Below are 12,104 nucleotides of genomic sequence, written 5' to 3'. Positions count from 1 at the left end.
ACCACTGAGCCAGCCAGAAAACCTTATATATGCATGTTGTCCTGTAGTAACAATACTGTAAACTCTACAGAACCATAATATAGCAGCTACAGTGCATGTCTGCAATGTAATATATATAATCTACACACTTGCCAGTTTACTTATTGCCAGCTTATTTATTTGATTTGACTGGTGTTTTAAAGCCGTACTCATGAATATTGGCATGTAAGGTGGGAAAGGGAAAATTCTTTAGCTTTAAAGGGCCAAATTCATACTGTCCACATGTAAAAATACATCAATCTGATGTTTGTTAAAAGCAATTACCTGATCCCTGATGAAAGATACTCGTATGTATTAAATGTATGAAGACACAATGTGAGCTGAGCTGGGGTAAATGAACACATGTACGCAATGTAAAATGCTTGATAGTTCATGAAGCAGGATTAATTCTCACAGTGATGTGTACATGAATTAACCTGACTGCACATATACATGTACATGTTAAGTCTCCAGCGTGAAGTCCCCAGAGGGTATACCAGATACCCTTGCCACCCACCTCACACAGCCTACTACATGTATGGCCTATAGGGCACAATCTTAATCCAGATGGATTGCAGATTTCCAAGACTGTCTAGACAAAAGCATTACTACTTCCATCAAAGGTCAGTTTTTTCCAGTGATTCTTTGCCTACCTCTTGGTTTCTCAGCAACCTTAGGCAAAATGGTACATGTATGCAGGATTTGGATGAATTTTTTGTGCCCACTACCTTGGCCTGTGGGGCCTAAGGACCAATCCATTAAAGTCTAGGGATGATCCAGATGAGGATTCTGGTGAAGGAAGTTTTTCAAACCATTCTTCACCACTAACAGAAAGCTGAACACTGTCCCTAGTGTAGGATTTTGATTTATATACTTATTTGATTGGTGTTTTACGCCAACTATCAGTTATATGGTTACTCAGTGATAGGATATGAAAGGACCCATCAATTCAGTTCAGAAGACCGATGTATAAGAGAATGGCTTCAGCGATGTGGCCACTGGACTCACAATCCAACAAGGGAGGTAACCTACTCAGCAGACACATTTGACATCGTCTGCAGGATTCGAGAATTTATCTGTATCCCACGTGACCGTTGTTGTCCAATGAAATGCTGAGTATTTTGTCTGATGCAGGATAATCAAGATGCAGGATAAAACTGGGGCAAAACCTGTGGAGAACCCACGACCATCCACAGGTTATGGCCGACTTTCCCATATACGTGGGAATTTGAGCATTTAACTGCAAGAGGGATGTCTGGACTCTCTGAGTACATACTGCATGTACATATAGTTACAAATGCCACTGGCTATTTCACCTCTTCATGCTGGTTTCACTTTCAATCTTGCTTTCAGTAATCTCTACATCATGTATTACGATGCTGTCCTCATGACGGCTTCCTGCTCGGCGGTATGTGGGAAGATCTACCCGGTTTCGACCCACAATAATGGTGGCCGCCGTTATATAAGTGAAATATTCTAGAGTACAGCGTATTGTGGTTGTCACTGGCCTACGAATACAATGCTGTCTCCTTGTGGAAAACTGGCCTTATGAATGGTGACACAATTACAATGCTGCCTCACCAAAAAGACACCATACACTTGTCAATGACATGCTGGAGGTTGCAGGTTCAATCCCGACTTAAGCAGGAAATTGTGGATGCCTTTCACTCATTGTTCAGGTGAAAATATGAAGTGGATGATGTTCAAGTGGCTGTTTGTTGATGACCACTTATCATCCTACAGTAGGGTGTTAATATCACATGCATTAAGCCACAATCAAATCAATCAACATAACACTGAGTTAACCAATGTAACACAAATAATCAGGATTGTATCAACAAAGTTAAGACGACGAGTTAAAATAGTCACAAGGTCAAAAGTCAAAAATTAAGGTCTCTTAACACTGCTCCTTTAAGAGAAAATTACGCTCAGCTTACCTGCCAGAAGGTAATAATTTCAGATTTACACAGGCCTTCACTGTGAATGGGTAAAGCTGGGGTACATGTTGATCATATAGGTAGTGTGATTGTCACTCGCCCATAGCTAGGCTAAACTAGGGCTCTGTTCTTCATGTTCTTCAGGATGTACAAATCCCACTTATATACACTCAGTAATTACTCTGATGATAACCTCACATGACACTCTGTCAAAATATGTGAAATGACATCAGCTTAGTATTAAAGCAACAGCTCGAATGAGCATAGCAGCTGATGTACAGATAGGAGCATGAATTAGTAACGGAAACAAGGAATAAATGGCAGAATAAGAAGCAGTTTCCACACCACCATGATGTACAACTCTCGCTTATCCTATCAGTAATAATATTAAACATGCATGTATATACACTGATGGTGGCCTCACTTGAAATCATGTCAAAATGGCATTATTAAAATCAGCTGACTAAGCAACTTAGTGAATGGATACTAAATTAAACCTGGAGAACTAGCTCTGGGTTTACAAGAGCAGTGTTCATGTACTTCAGGGTGTATATGTGTATGTATAACCATGTTAGCTAATGAATGGAAAACCCAGTGGTCCCAGCATAGAAGGGCTTGACAACTGAACTTGACCCTACTTCTGGCCAGTAAGTCAGAGTTAATGCTAGTACATGTACCTACTTCAGATTCCCAAGCTGCACCTACAGACTATATTTACAGAGGTGGGTGGCTGCCGGATCAGGGTCCTCTCTGATAGGACAGGTCAAGACGCAGACGAGAGGAGGTTAACCCACCTCTTGTGTGAGCCCTCAGCCTCATTTCCTCCATGTCACTCACAGTGACATGCCACATGCACCTAATCTAGCCTGCAGTCGTCGCTATCGGAAATTCATTCATACAGAAGCAGCTCAGGGAAGGTGAACTCCTGCTTGCTCTGATCCACTATATTGTTCAGAGTAGGCTGATAATAGTGATCAAGTCTGCCCACATTGGTACATATATACATGTACCATAAACAGCATGGTGACTTGCTATCTCAACTCTCCTTCAGGAACCCTTGCACTAATGATGGTGCCCTACACCAAAAAATCTATACTCAATGTACCAGTGTTTGTTCACCTCCAAAAACAGAAATGAAATACATGTATATTTGTCTCGTGCATAACACAAACCCTAAAGAAATTTCCCAAGTTTAAAAACATCATTCATAAGATTTAAAGGGCTCAAATGTATTATTTTACTCTGGAAGGAGCACATAAAGATTTATTTGATTGGTGTTTTACGCCGTGCTTAAGAATATTTGACTTATACGACGGCGGCCAGCATTATCGTGGGAAGAAACCGGGCAGAGCTTGGGGGACACCCATGACCATCCGCAGGTTGCTGCAGACCTTCCCACTTACAGCCAGAGAGGAAGCTAACATGAGCTGGACTTGAACTCACAGCCACTGCATTGGTGAGAGACTCCTGGGTCATTACGCTGTGCTAGCGCTAACCAACTGAGCCACGGAGGCCCACCAGCACATAAAAAACTTCAAAGAAATTGGTGCGAGCAGACCAATGCGACTGAATGCAGTACCTTGTCACTTGCTATGATGATTTGGGTCCAAAATAGTATATAAAATATCATGACAACACAGTAATAGTGTACATGTACGTTAAAATGTGATGACAGCACAACAATTGGAGTAATTTTAGACTAGTGATGCTTAATAAATTGTATTTAACATCACCGCACTTCTCTACCCTACATGTACTTCTGCTTGACCCAAGGTGTTTATTAGGAGATTTGTAAAAATTACTACTATATAAGCATTTACATGACAAGTTAGAATAAAACACTAACTCAAGTAAATTGACAAAAGGCTATATTTCACAGCTTACGTATGACCATTTTCCACTACATGTATCACTACATGTCATTACTGCTCTTGTTCACTTTCCACACTGTAAAGTCTTTAATACAATGAGGAGAACCCGAAAAACAGACTGCACAGTATAATGCTAACAAACCTTAATGTATAACGCCTGTAATGTCATGCGGGGGTGGGAGTGAATTGATTTCCATTAGAAGCGGCAATGTTTCACCTGCCCGTGAGCCCACCAGTGCCAGTGTTAACTGCCAGACTAGACTGAATCACCGATGACAGGTGTACAATGGATATGGGGCAATCTGAGTGATCATCTAGACAGGTACTTGACAAATGGTCTTGGCCCTATAACTGATCAATCCATCCTACATGTAAATTTGCGAACAACAAACAGACACCCACACAGACTATACAGCACAGACTACTGCACAAATGTCAATGTTGCTTGTACAGGTACATGTATTGGATAGACCATTGTAAACCATTGGAAGAATGTTTCATGAATATTTACATTCATTCATATTTATTTGATTTGTGTTTTACGCCGTACTCAAGAATATTTCACTTTTACGACAGCGACCGGCATTATGGTGGGAGGAATCCGGGCAGAGCTTGGTGAAAACCCATTGACCATCTTAAGGTTGCTGCAGACCATCCCACGTACGTGTTTCACGAATGCATGTGTATGCATTTATGCTCAGGTTTTCATGTCACACTTAACACTTTTCCTTCATATGCCAATGTGTACATACATATACACATCATGCCAAACACACCAGACATGACACCCTACCCAATCCTGCTCTAATCTGTCATTGCTGAATGCCACGCAAGGCAACAACATGTACCATTTTACCAAGTCTTGACTATGGTATGACCTTACCCAGGTTTGATCCTAAGTCTCCCGACTTCAAGGCAGACTCTACATGATTGAGCAGTTGTACATGTGTAAGTACTTCAACTGTATGCATATACATGTGTTATATAGTAGTACAGAGTGATTCATGGTTTTTAATTGGGATATCATGCAATAAAGTGTGACTCCGCAAATTTTACAGCAGCCAACACAGAAAATTAAGAACATAATACTAAAATTCCAGCCCTGTATTGTAACAGTTACAGTATGTACATGTACATGTAGTCAGATCACTGCAAAGCCAACTGATGGAAAGTTCATTTTCTATGAGTAGAGTAATGTACATGTGCTTCGTCCCTGTACCTATGGTATAATGTAAACTGTGACATTTTTCAAATGTAGAAGTCTTTATGTGTGGTGGAACCACTGTGAAACCCTACCACACCATCAGACACCTGAGAGACCTCCTGACTACAGGCTGTAGCCCACCCAGCTAAATTCAAACACTTAATCTTTATTTATTGGTCCAGGGCATTACAAACTCACTTTGGGAACGTAAATGGATGGGGGAGGCGCGGTGGGGGTTTGTTCAGACGACCCATTTAGGTTGGCTTATACCCAGAGCTCGATCATTTTGGTACCATGTACATAAGTATACACTAATGCTGACATATATGTAGCTGGTAATCATTCTATACCACATTATAGTAGACTTTACTTCCCCACCCCACCCCACTCCCCTTCAGAGGCAAAGTGCCCTCAGTGAACCCCTGTATATGCCGCAGTTCAATGAACAGCTCACTGAATCTCCCTGTTCACCAGGAAGAGCTGAGTGATGTGGTAATGCTATTGATTTGACCAGTTTAGAGACAGACAGCTTGTTCATTTGACTACAGATGTCCTCATAATGGCTGATGGCCTTATACCAACAGGGATTCCAGCCAAAACTTCCAGGAACCATCAAACTACAATACTGTACATAGTTACAGCTTTTCCCCAGGGTCAACCCATTAATTCAGTCTGACTGGGATGATGACTCAAGGGGGGGCATAATTATAGCTATAGCGAGCAAAGTAAAGTGACTATATAATACACACATAATGATTAGTACTATAGTACTTATGATCAACAGCAGACAACATTTACTAGGCCATTCAATATTTTGATTTAAGGGCTTTTAGCAATGTCTGATAATAAAGAATAACACATGCATAACTGTATTTATAGTCATTTGATACGCACAATGTTATTCCAGAAATGGACATGAAATTATACATGGGGTTGACTATTTGGTAGACTTTCAGGAACCTTGTTACAGCTTTTCTCCACCAACTATTTGTGTCTGTTGGGCTCATCGGCAGTCAAGTGCAGTGATAATGATTGTGGGGAGGGGGTGAGAAGGATGAGAGAGCAGGGCGGGGTGGGTGGGGGTGGGGGATGAGAAGGATGAGAGAGCGGGAGGGGGGTGAGAAGGATGAGAGAGCAGGGCGGGGTGGGTGGGGGTGGGGGATGAGAAGGATGAGAGAGCGGGAGGGGGGTGAGAAGGATGAGAGAGCGGGAGAGGGATAAGGGGGATTAGGAGCTTAGTGTGAAACTTGTGAGTATATAATGTAACAATTAGTAGTGAAAATACATGACAGACAACATTCATAAAGTGGTGACTATATACTACAGTATTATTTACATACAAGAGAAATCTCAGGATTACCTTCACTGATGTAAGGCATATTTTATGCAGTTACATATCACTTTTCTTATAACATTTTGATATTTCAACCTGGACGCCATGATGTTCTAATCCAAAATCAGTGGCATGACGTCATAATAATACAAGATAGTGTATGTCAACATTTCTGTCACACGTTGACACAATGTCACACAAGATGTCACACAAGACGTCACACAAGATTTCCTGTACGGCGTCATGCTACATGTATACTTGTTTGAGAAGGCCTGCAGCTAAAACATTCAATCTGAAAATGTTCGAGGACACAAAATCCTTGTTATCAAAATCTAAAAAGTAGAAAGAATGTTGCACAGGGAGTGTTGAATACCGTACATATTGCTTGATAAAGGTGGAAATGATAACCTACTGGAGGTATTTCCACCTGTCACCGGAGCAACTTTTATGGTATTCAACCTTCACTGTGCTATCACCTCTATCATGTCTATATTTACTTATTTATTTATTTATGTGATTAGTGTTTTACGCCGTGCTCAAAAATATTTCACTTATACGATGGTGGCCAGCATTATGGCGGGAGGAAATCGGGCAGAGCCCCGGGGAAACCCCCCGCAGGTTATCATGTCTATATCTTAACAAATACTAGTGAATAGAATCAATACGATAACATTTATTTGGATATTCAATATCTGACAAGGAAATGCATACAAAGACCTCATGAATTATTACAGTCATTTGATATACATGTACTGTAACAATGTTATTAATGTAAGAACATGTAATTCCCAGTGCAGAAACAAAAATTACATGTTCCTATATGGGAGTTCAATGCAAGAGCACCTAGTAGGTCTAAATTTATAGAAATCTTTGTGAACAAGTTGAATATTGCTGCACTGAAGCACTAAATAATTATGTTATCCCCAATAGGCATTATTCGGGTCATCTTTTAAAGAAGACCTTCTTCTGCATATCTCACTACTATTGTTATCAGCAAAAATAGGGTCAGTGGGTCGGGATTTCTTTTATTTTTTTTGTTGTTTTACTCTGGCTAATGAAAAGATGAAGATTCTAAAGAAGTTACCATTTTAAGAAATTCAAACATTCCAATAAAAAGTGTTTGAGAAGGTCACTCAACCATATTTTCGTGCATCATTGCCTTTAATAGGATGCATACACTTTTTGGTGCCTATTATACAATGTACACACCACTACTCTGGGAATGGTCTACCTTGTCCTAATAACCTCGCTGTGAGTTCAAGTCCAGCTCATGCTGGCTTCCTCTCCGGCCGTAAGTGGGGAGGTCTACTAGCAGCCTGCGGATGGTCGTGGGTTTCCCCCGGGCTCTGCCCGGTTTCCACCCACCATAATGCTGGCCGCTGTCGTATAAGTGAAATATTCTTGAGTATGGCGTAAAACATCAATCAAATAAATAAATAAACCCTAATAACCTATTACATGTACATGTATCTTTGCACCTGAGTAAATGTAGCTTAATATCTCCCCAGTTTCAGCTCATCTGTCCACCTGCCCAATACAGACTGGGACTTAAAGGGCAGGGATATTTCATGGTGGTCAGATAAACAAGAAAAAGAGACCTGACAGCTAGAGTCCAGTGAAAACACCATAGGGATTTCAACATGTGACTAGAAATCACCAAAGACATTATTCAGAGAATTTCAGGGAGTATACACCAGTCTACTATCACAACTGCCATTTTTAAAGTATGTACTTAAGTTAGTCAGTCTTTCTCTTTAAGAAATAATCACACCTAATTCAAAGCCTCTGACACCTTTGTTAACAACGTGTTTTGAGTCAGAGTTTATCAAATTTCACATAATAACATGCGTCATGAGTCACCTTACAGTGTTCAAGACATTTACATTTAACCCACCCATGCTTGAAGAAGCACGTGTACATGAATGTTTTACCTGCCTTTACCTAGAGTTTTTAAAGCTACAGGGAATTATTTGTAGGATCTGCAGATTGTAAGTTGTAACATTTTAACGGGCTGATCTCCATGAATTGAGCACTGTTGTTTAGAATGCCCTGAATTCCTGAAAAACCTTACTGCTTCGGTGCAAAGCATGTTGCAAAAAAGGCTGTCACCATTCAAACCATGCAAGTATATGTATTCAAATTCTTCCATCCTTTCAATCGCTTCTGAAACCAATATTCTGAAATATTCTGAGAGAACTGTAGGGTGTAGAGAAAGAATTTGCACAGTCTTATAAAGCTTGCATCTTCAAAGACGCAAATAAATCATTTTTAGCATCATTTTCATAATAATTGTATGCATAAATTCCACTGAAAAAAAAATACCTTTAATGGTTCATGAGTCAGGCACCTTTACAGTACATATATGAACATGTCAATATCCACCTGACCTGTCACCACAACATGACTGCCAAAGTGGAGAAGTACACTAAAATCATAATCATTCAATCAGCTAAAGTGACCAGGCCTAGGTAGTTCATTAGAAGGTAGCTCTCTGCAGCCTGCTACCTCAAAAGAATTCAGCAGGCAACTCGCCTACTTGACCAAAGCACGGTGGGAATGTCTTCCAGAAACCTGCAGATGGTTGTGGGTTTCCCCTGGGCTCTGCCCGTTTTCCTCCCACCATAACACTGGCCGTCGTTGTATAAGTGGAATATTCTTGAGTATGGCGTAAAACAACAATCAAATACATAAATACTTGACCAAAGCTTCTAATTTATTTCATTTACTTGGATATCCTGTTATTTTTCCAGGGTAGCCTTTTGCTAAAAAACATAATGAAAGCCCTACAAACCTTTAGGCATACAAGTATGTACATGTACATTTACATCCAAGGAAAACAAGACAATAACACTCTGAAGGCATTCCAATCCATAAGAGAGCATCTACGTGAAGCCCATGGCAATTTCAGCTGCTCAGTCTGTCAGAATATACACCAGCCCAGAGGCAGACACCTCACCCTTGTTTATATTGATTAATTGATTGGTGTTTGAATGCCCAAGTCAGTGGTATTTAAGCCCTATCATGACGACCATAGATTTCACAGATTATGACCGTTATTGACCTCAGCTGGCCCCTAACTTCCTGATTAGCTCGACGCTATGTTGGAGTAATATTAGTAACACTGGATTTCATTCCTGCATAAATTACTACCACATTGCATCCAACAAGGATATGAATCATATTACGTGTAGTTATACACATGTAAAGGTAGCCACAGAAAACCTGAGTGCAAGAGACGCAACAGGGCTGCAGTTAGCCTACTTCCACAAAGCTTAATTCATGCACAAGTGCATATAGGCGTGAAGTCCCATGCTTTACGAACCCCATTTTGTTTTCATTTTTTTTCTTTGCAATTTATGTTGCCATTTATAGGATTCTACAATACTGCCAGTTTACATCAGTTCATTATGAAATCAAAAGATTCAATTTAGATATTTGGAAAGCACCATTTCCAGGAAATCTGTCAATCAGTAACAAAAAAGTTCACCATAGTTTATATTGCTATAGTACAACAATTGCTCTGGTAAGGGCTAGATCTGATAATGAGACCAAAGAAGTTAATGACTGCTGGTGTGGACAGGAAGTGTTTACCTCTAGTGAAGATCATGATTTACGCCATAATTAAAAATACATTTGTGAACATACCTCAACTGACCTCTAAAATAGGGGGCCTACTGTAAAGTTTTCATTTTGACTTTGAAGGATTTTTTTTTGATTTCTTTAAAATAATAACATGTTTCCTTTCCATTTGGAAGAATGAAAAAAAAACAAAAAACAATTACCTACCAACATACCCTGAACAAAGAATTTTTTTAAGGATGGCCTTTATTCATGTATATATGTATCCTGTAATTAAACTTACTGCAGTGACAGTACATATATGTCCGAACCAGGAGAACATTGAGATGATGCGCAAGTTATTTATATGATGAAGGTTAATACATGTACATGTAAGTCACCTTCACTATTTTGTGATACATGAATGCAGATGTGTTTATGTAATCTTTTATAAATGCCAAAGTATTACAGACTGCAGATGTCAAAAAAAAAAAAAAATTCATAGCATAACCACCATACCAGGTAAATATCTGCCATTCCGCTGCATATATGGACACTATTAACATAGATCAAACACTTGTAGCAGGCTGAGATAAATGTCACTGTACAGGTAAACAAAGCATGGGCATAGCTCAGTGCTTGTTAACATTTCCTTGTGTTACTCTGCAACAGTGGCCTGTCCAGAAGTCAGACAAAAAAGTCATGAGAATGAAAAAAGTGCTCAGTTCAAGTGTTTTGTAAACCTTTGCCTTTCTGACTCCATGTGATTCGGTTACTACATGTACTACTGTACCAGTATGTTGGTGCCCTGGCTGGCAATGATCTATAGTTGAAGTGATCTATCCAAAAAAAAATATCCTGCGGATGGTTGTGGGATTCCCCTGGGCTCTGCCCAGTTTCCTTCCACCATAATGCTGGCCGTCATGGCATAGGTGAAATTTTCTTGAGTACAGCATAAAACACCAATCAAATAAATAAATAAATCCAAAAATCAATATTACATGAGTATGCCACAACTGGTAACTGATGTTATGTGTTCAAATCCACCCCTTGCTATAGAACCTGCTGTTTCCTAAGTACATGTACCAAATATATGAACCACCTTAATCCTATACTTTCTCCCCTGTGTTATCTTATATTTGAACATTAGTTAGACATGTTTTTTTTATTATTTTTTTTTTTAATTCTGTTTTTTATTTCTTGTAGCTATGAGTGAAAAAATGTGTTCTCATCAAAACTTATATTTTCAACGGGAACTGGTAAATTTTCATTAGGTTTATAATTAAGACAGTAGGTACAGCCCAGATTTTGGAGATTTCCTTTCATTTTTATGCATATGTAATGTATCAAAGCATAACTCATATAACCTCAATATTCCATGAGAAAACAGTTCAGTGAGATGAACATAGAGAATATAAAAGAGATTTCAGCCTCAGATAGGCCTACACAATAGCTGCAATAATACAATATAAATTATAACACCATGCCACTGATATATGAGAAATAATGCACCTTATGTTTTTAAAAGATCGACCAGGCCAAAAAAATACACTGTTTCAGCATCAAAATTCAACTCATACTTGATAATTATCTGTTTGAATCTTGGAGAAAACAAAACAAGACATCGGACACAAAACACTGACATTTCAGAATCGGGTGATCTTTGTTTACAATTTCTCAACCCAGACATTTTTTGACACTGTACGTTCATCTGTCATCTGAATATAAATTTTCAATATTTCATAACAAACATTAACTCTTTTTCGCACATCGCATTACCAAAATTGTACCACAAGTGACCAGTTATTGAAAAGAAACGGGAGAATGAGATAAAACTTACCCGTCGTCTGCTTATTTGGGTTTTCGGACATGTGAGGTGATGTGTCAATATGAGTGTCAAAATCCCCTCGTCCCGTACACGGATTTCCAGCACTTCGTCAGCTGCCCATCCTTTCCCGTCTCTCCACCGTCAGATCCAGGCATACAAATTACACAGAAGAAAGACGGGCTATTCTAAACAACAATTACACAAACTACAAAACGTCAAACAGACTTCGCGACTGCTAAATGAAGGAGAATTTTATCAACGATGCCGTCTGATATTTCATTCACTTCCGCTGGTCACCATAGTGGATATGGAATTATGGGAGCGTTTACTTCCGGGTCTATAATTTGGCGGGGGA

The 12,104-nt window shown here is 39.5% G+C and overlaps 1 protein-coding gene across 1 annotated transcript in view; it reads right to left on the bottom strand.

The window, feature by feature from the left end:
- Positions 1–12,033, bottom strand: part of LOC135477991 (E3 ubiquitin-protein ligase HECW2-like) — a 65,231-nt gene extending 53,198 nt beyond the window's left edge. The window contains exon 1 of the mRNA XM_064758228.1: positions 11,762–12,033. The gene's annotated coding sequence lies outside the window, so the exon portion shown is untranslated. The remainder of the gene's footprint in view (positions 1–11,761) is intronic.
- Between the last annotated feature and the right edge of the window lie 71 nt (positions 12,034–12,104).

This window comes from Liolophura sinensis, chromosome 11 (genome assembly GCF_032854445.1).
Source record: "Liolophura sinensis isolate JHLJ2023 chromosome 11, CUHK_Ljap_v2, whole genome shotgun sequence".
In the NCBI taxonomy this organism is placed as follows: Eukaryota; Metazoa; Mollusca; class Polyplacophora; order Chitonida; family Chitonidae; genus Liolophura; species Liolophura sinensis.
This window is presented reverse-complemented; position numbering and strand designations above follow the sequence as displayed.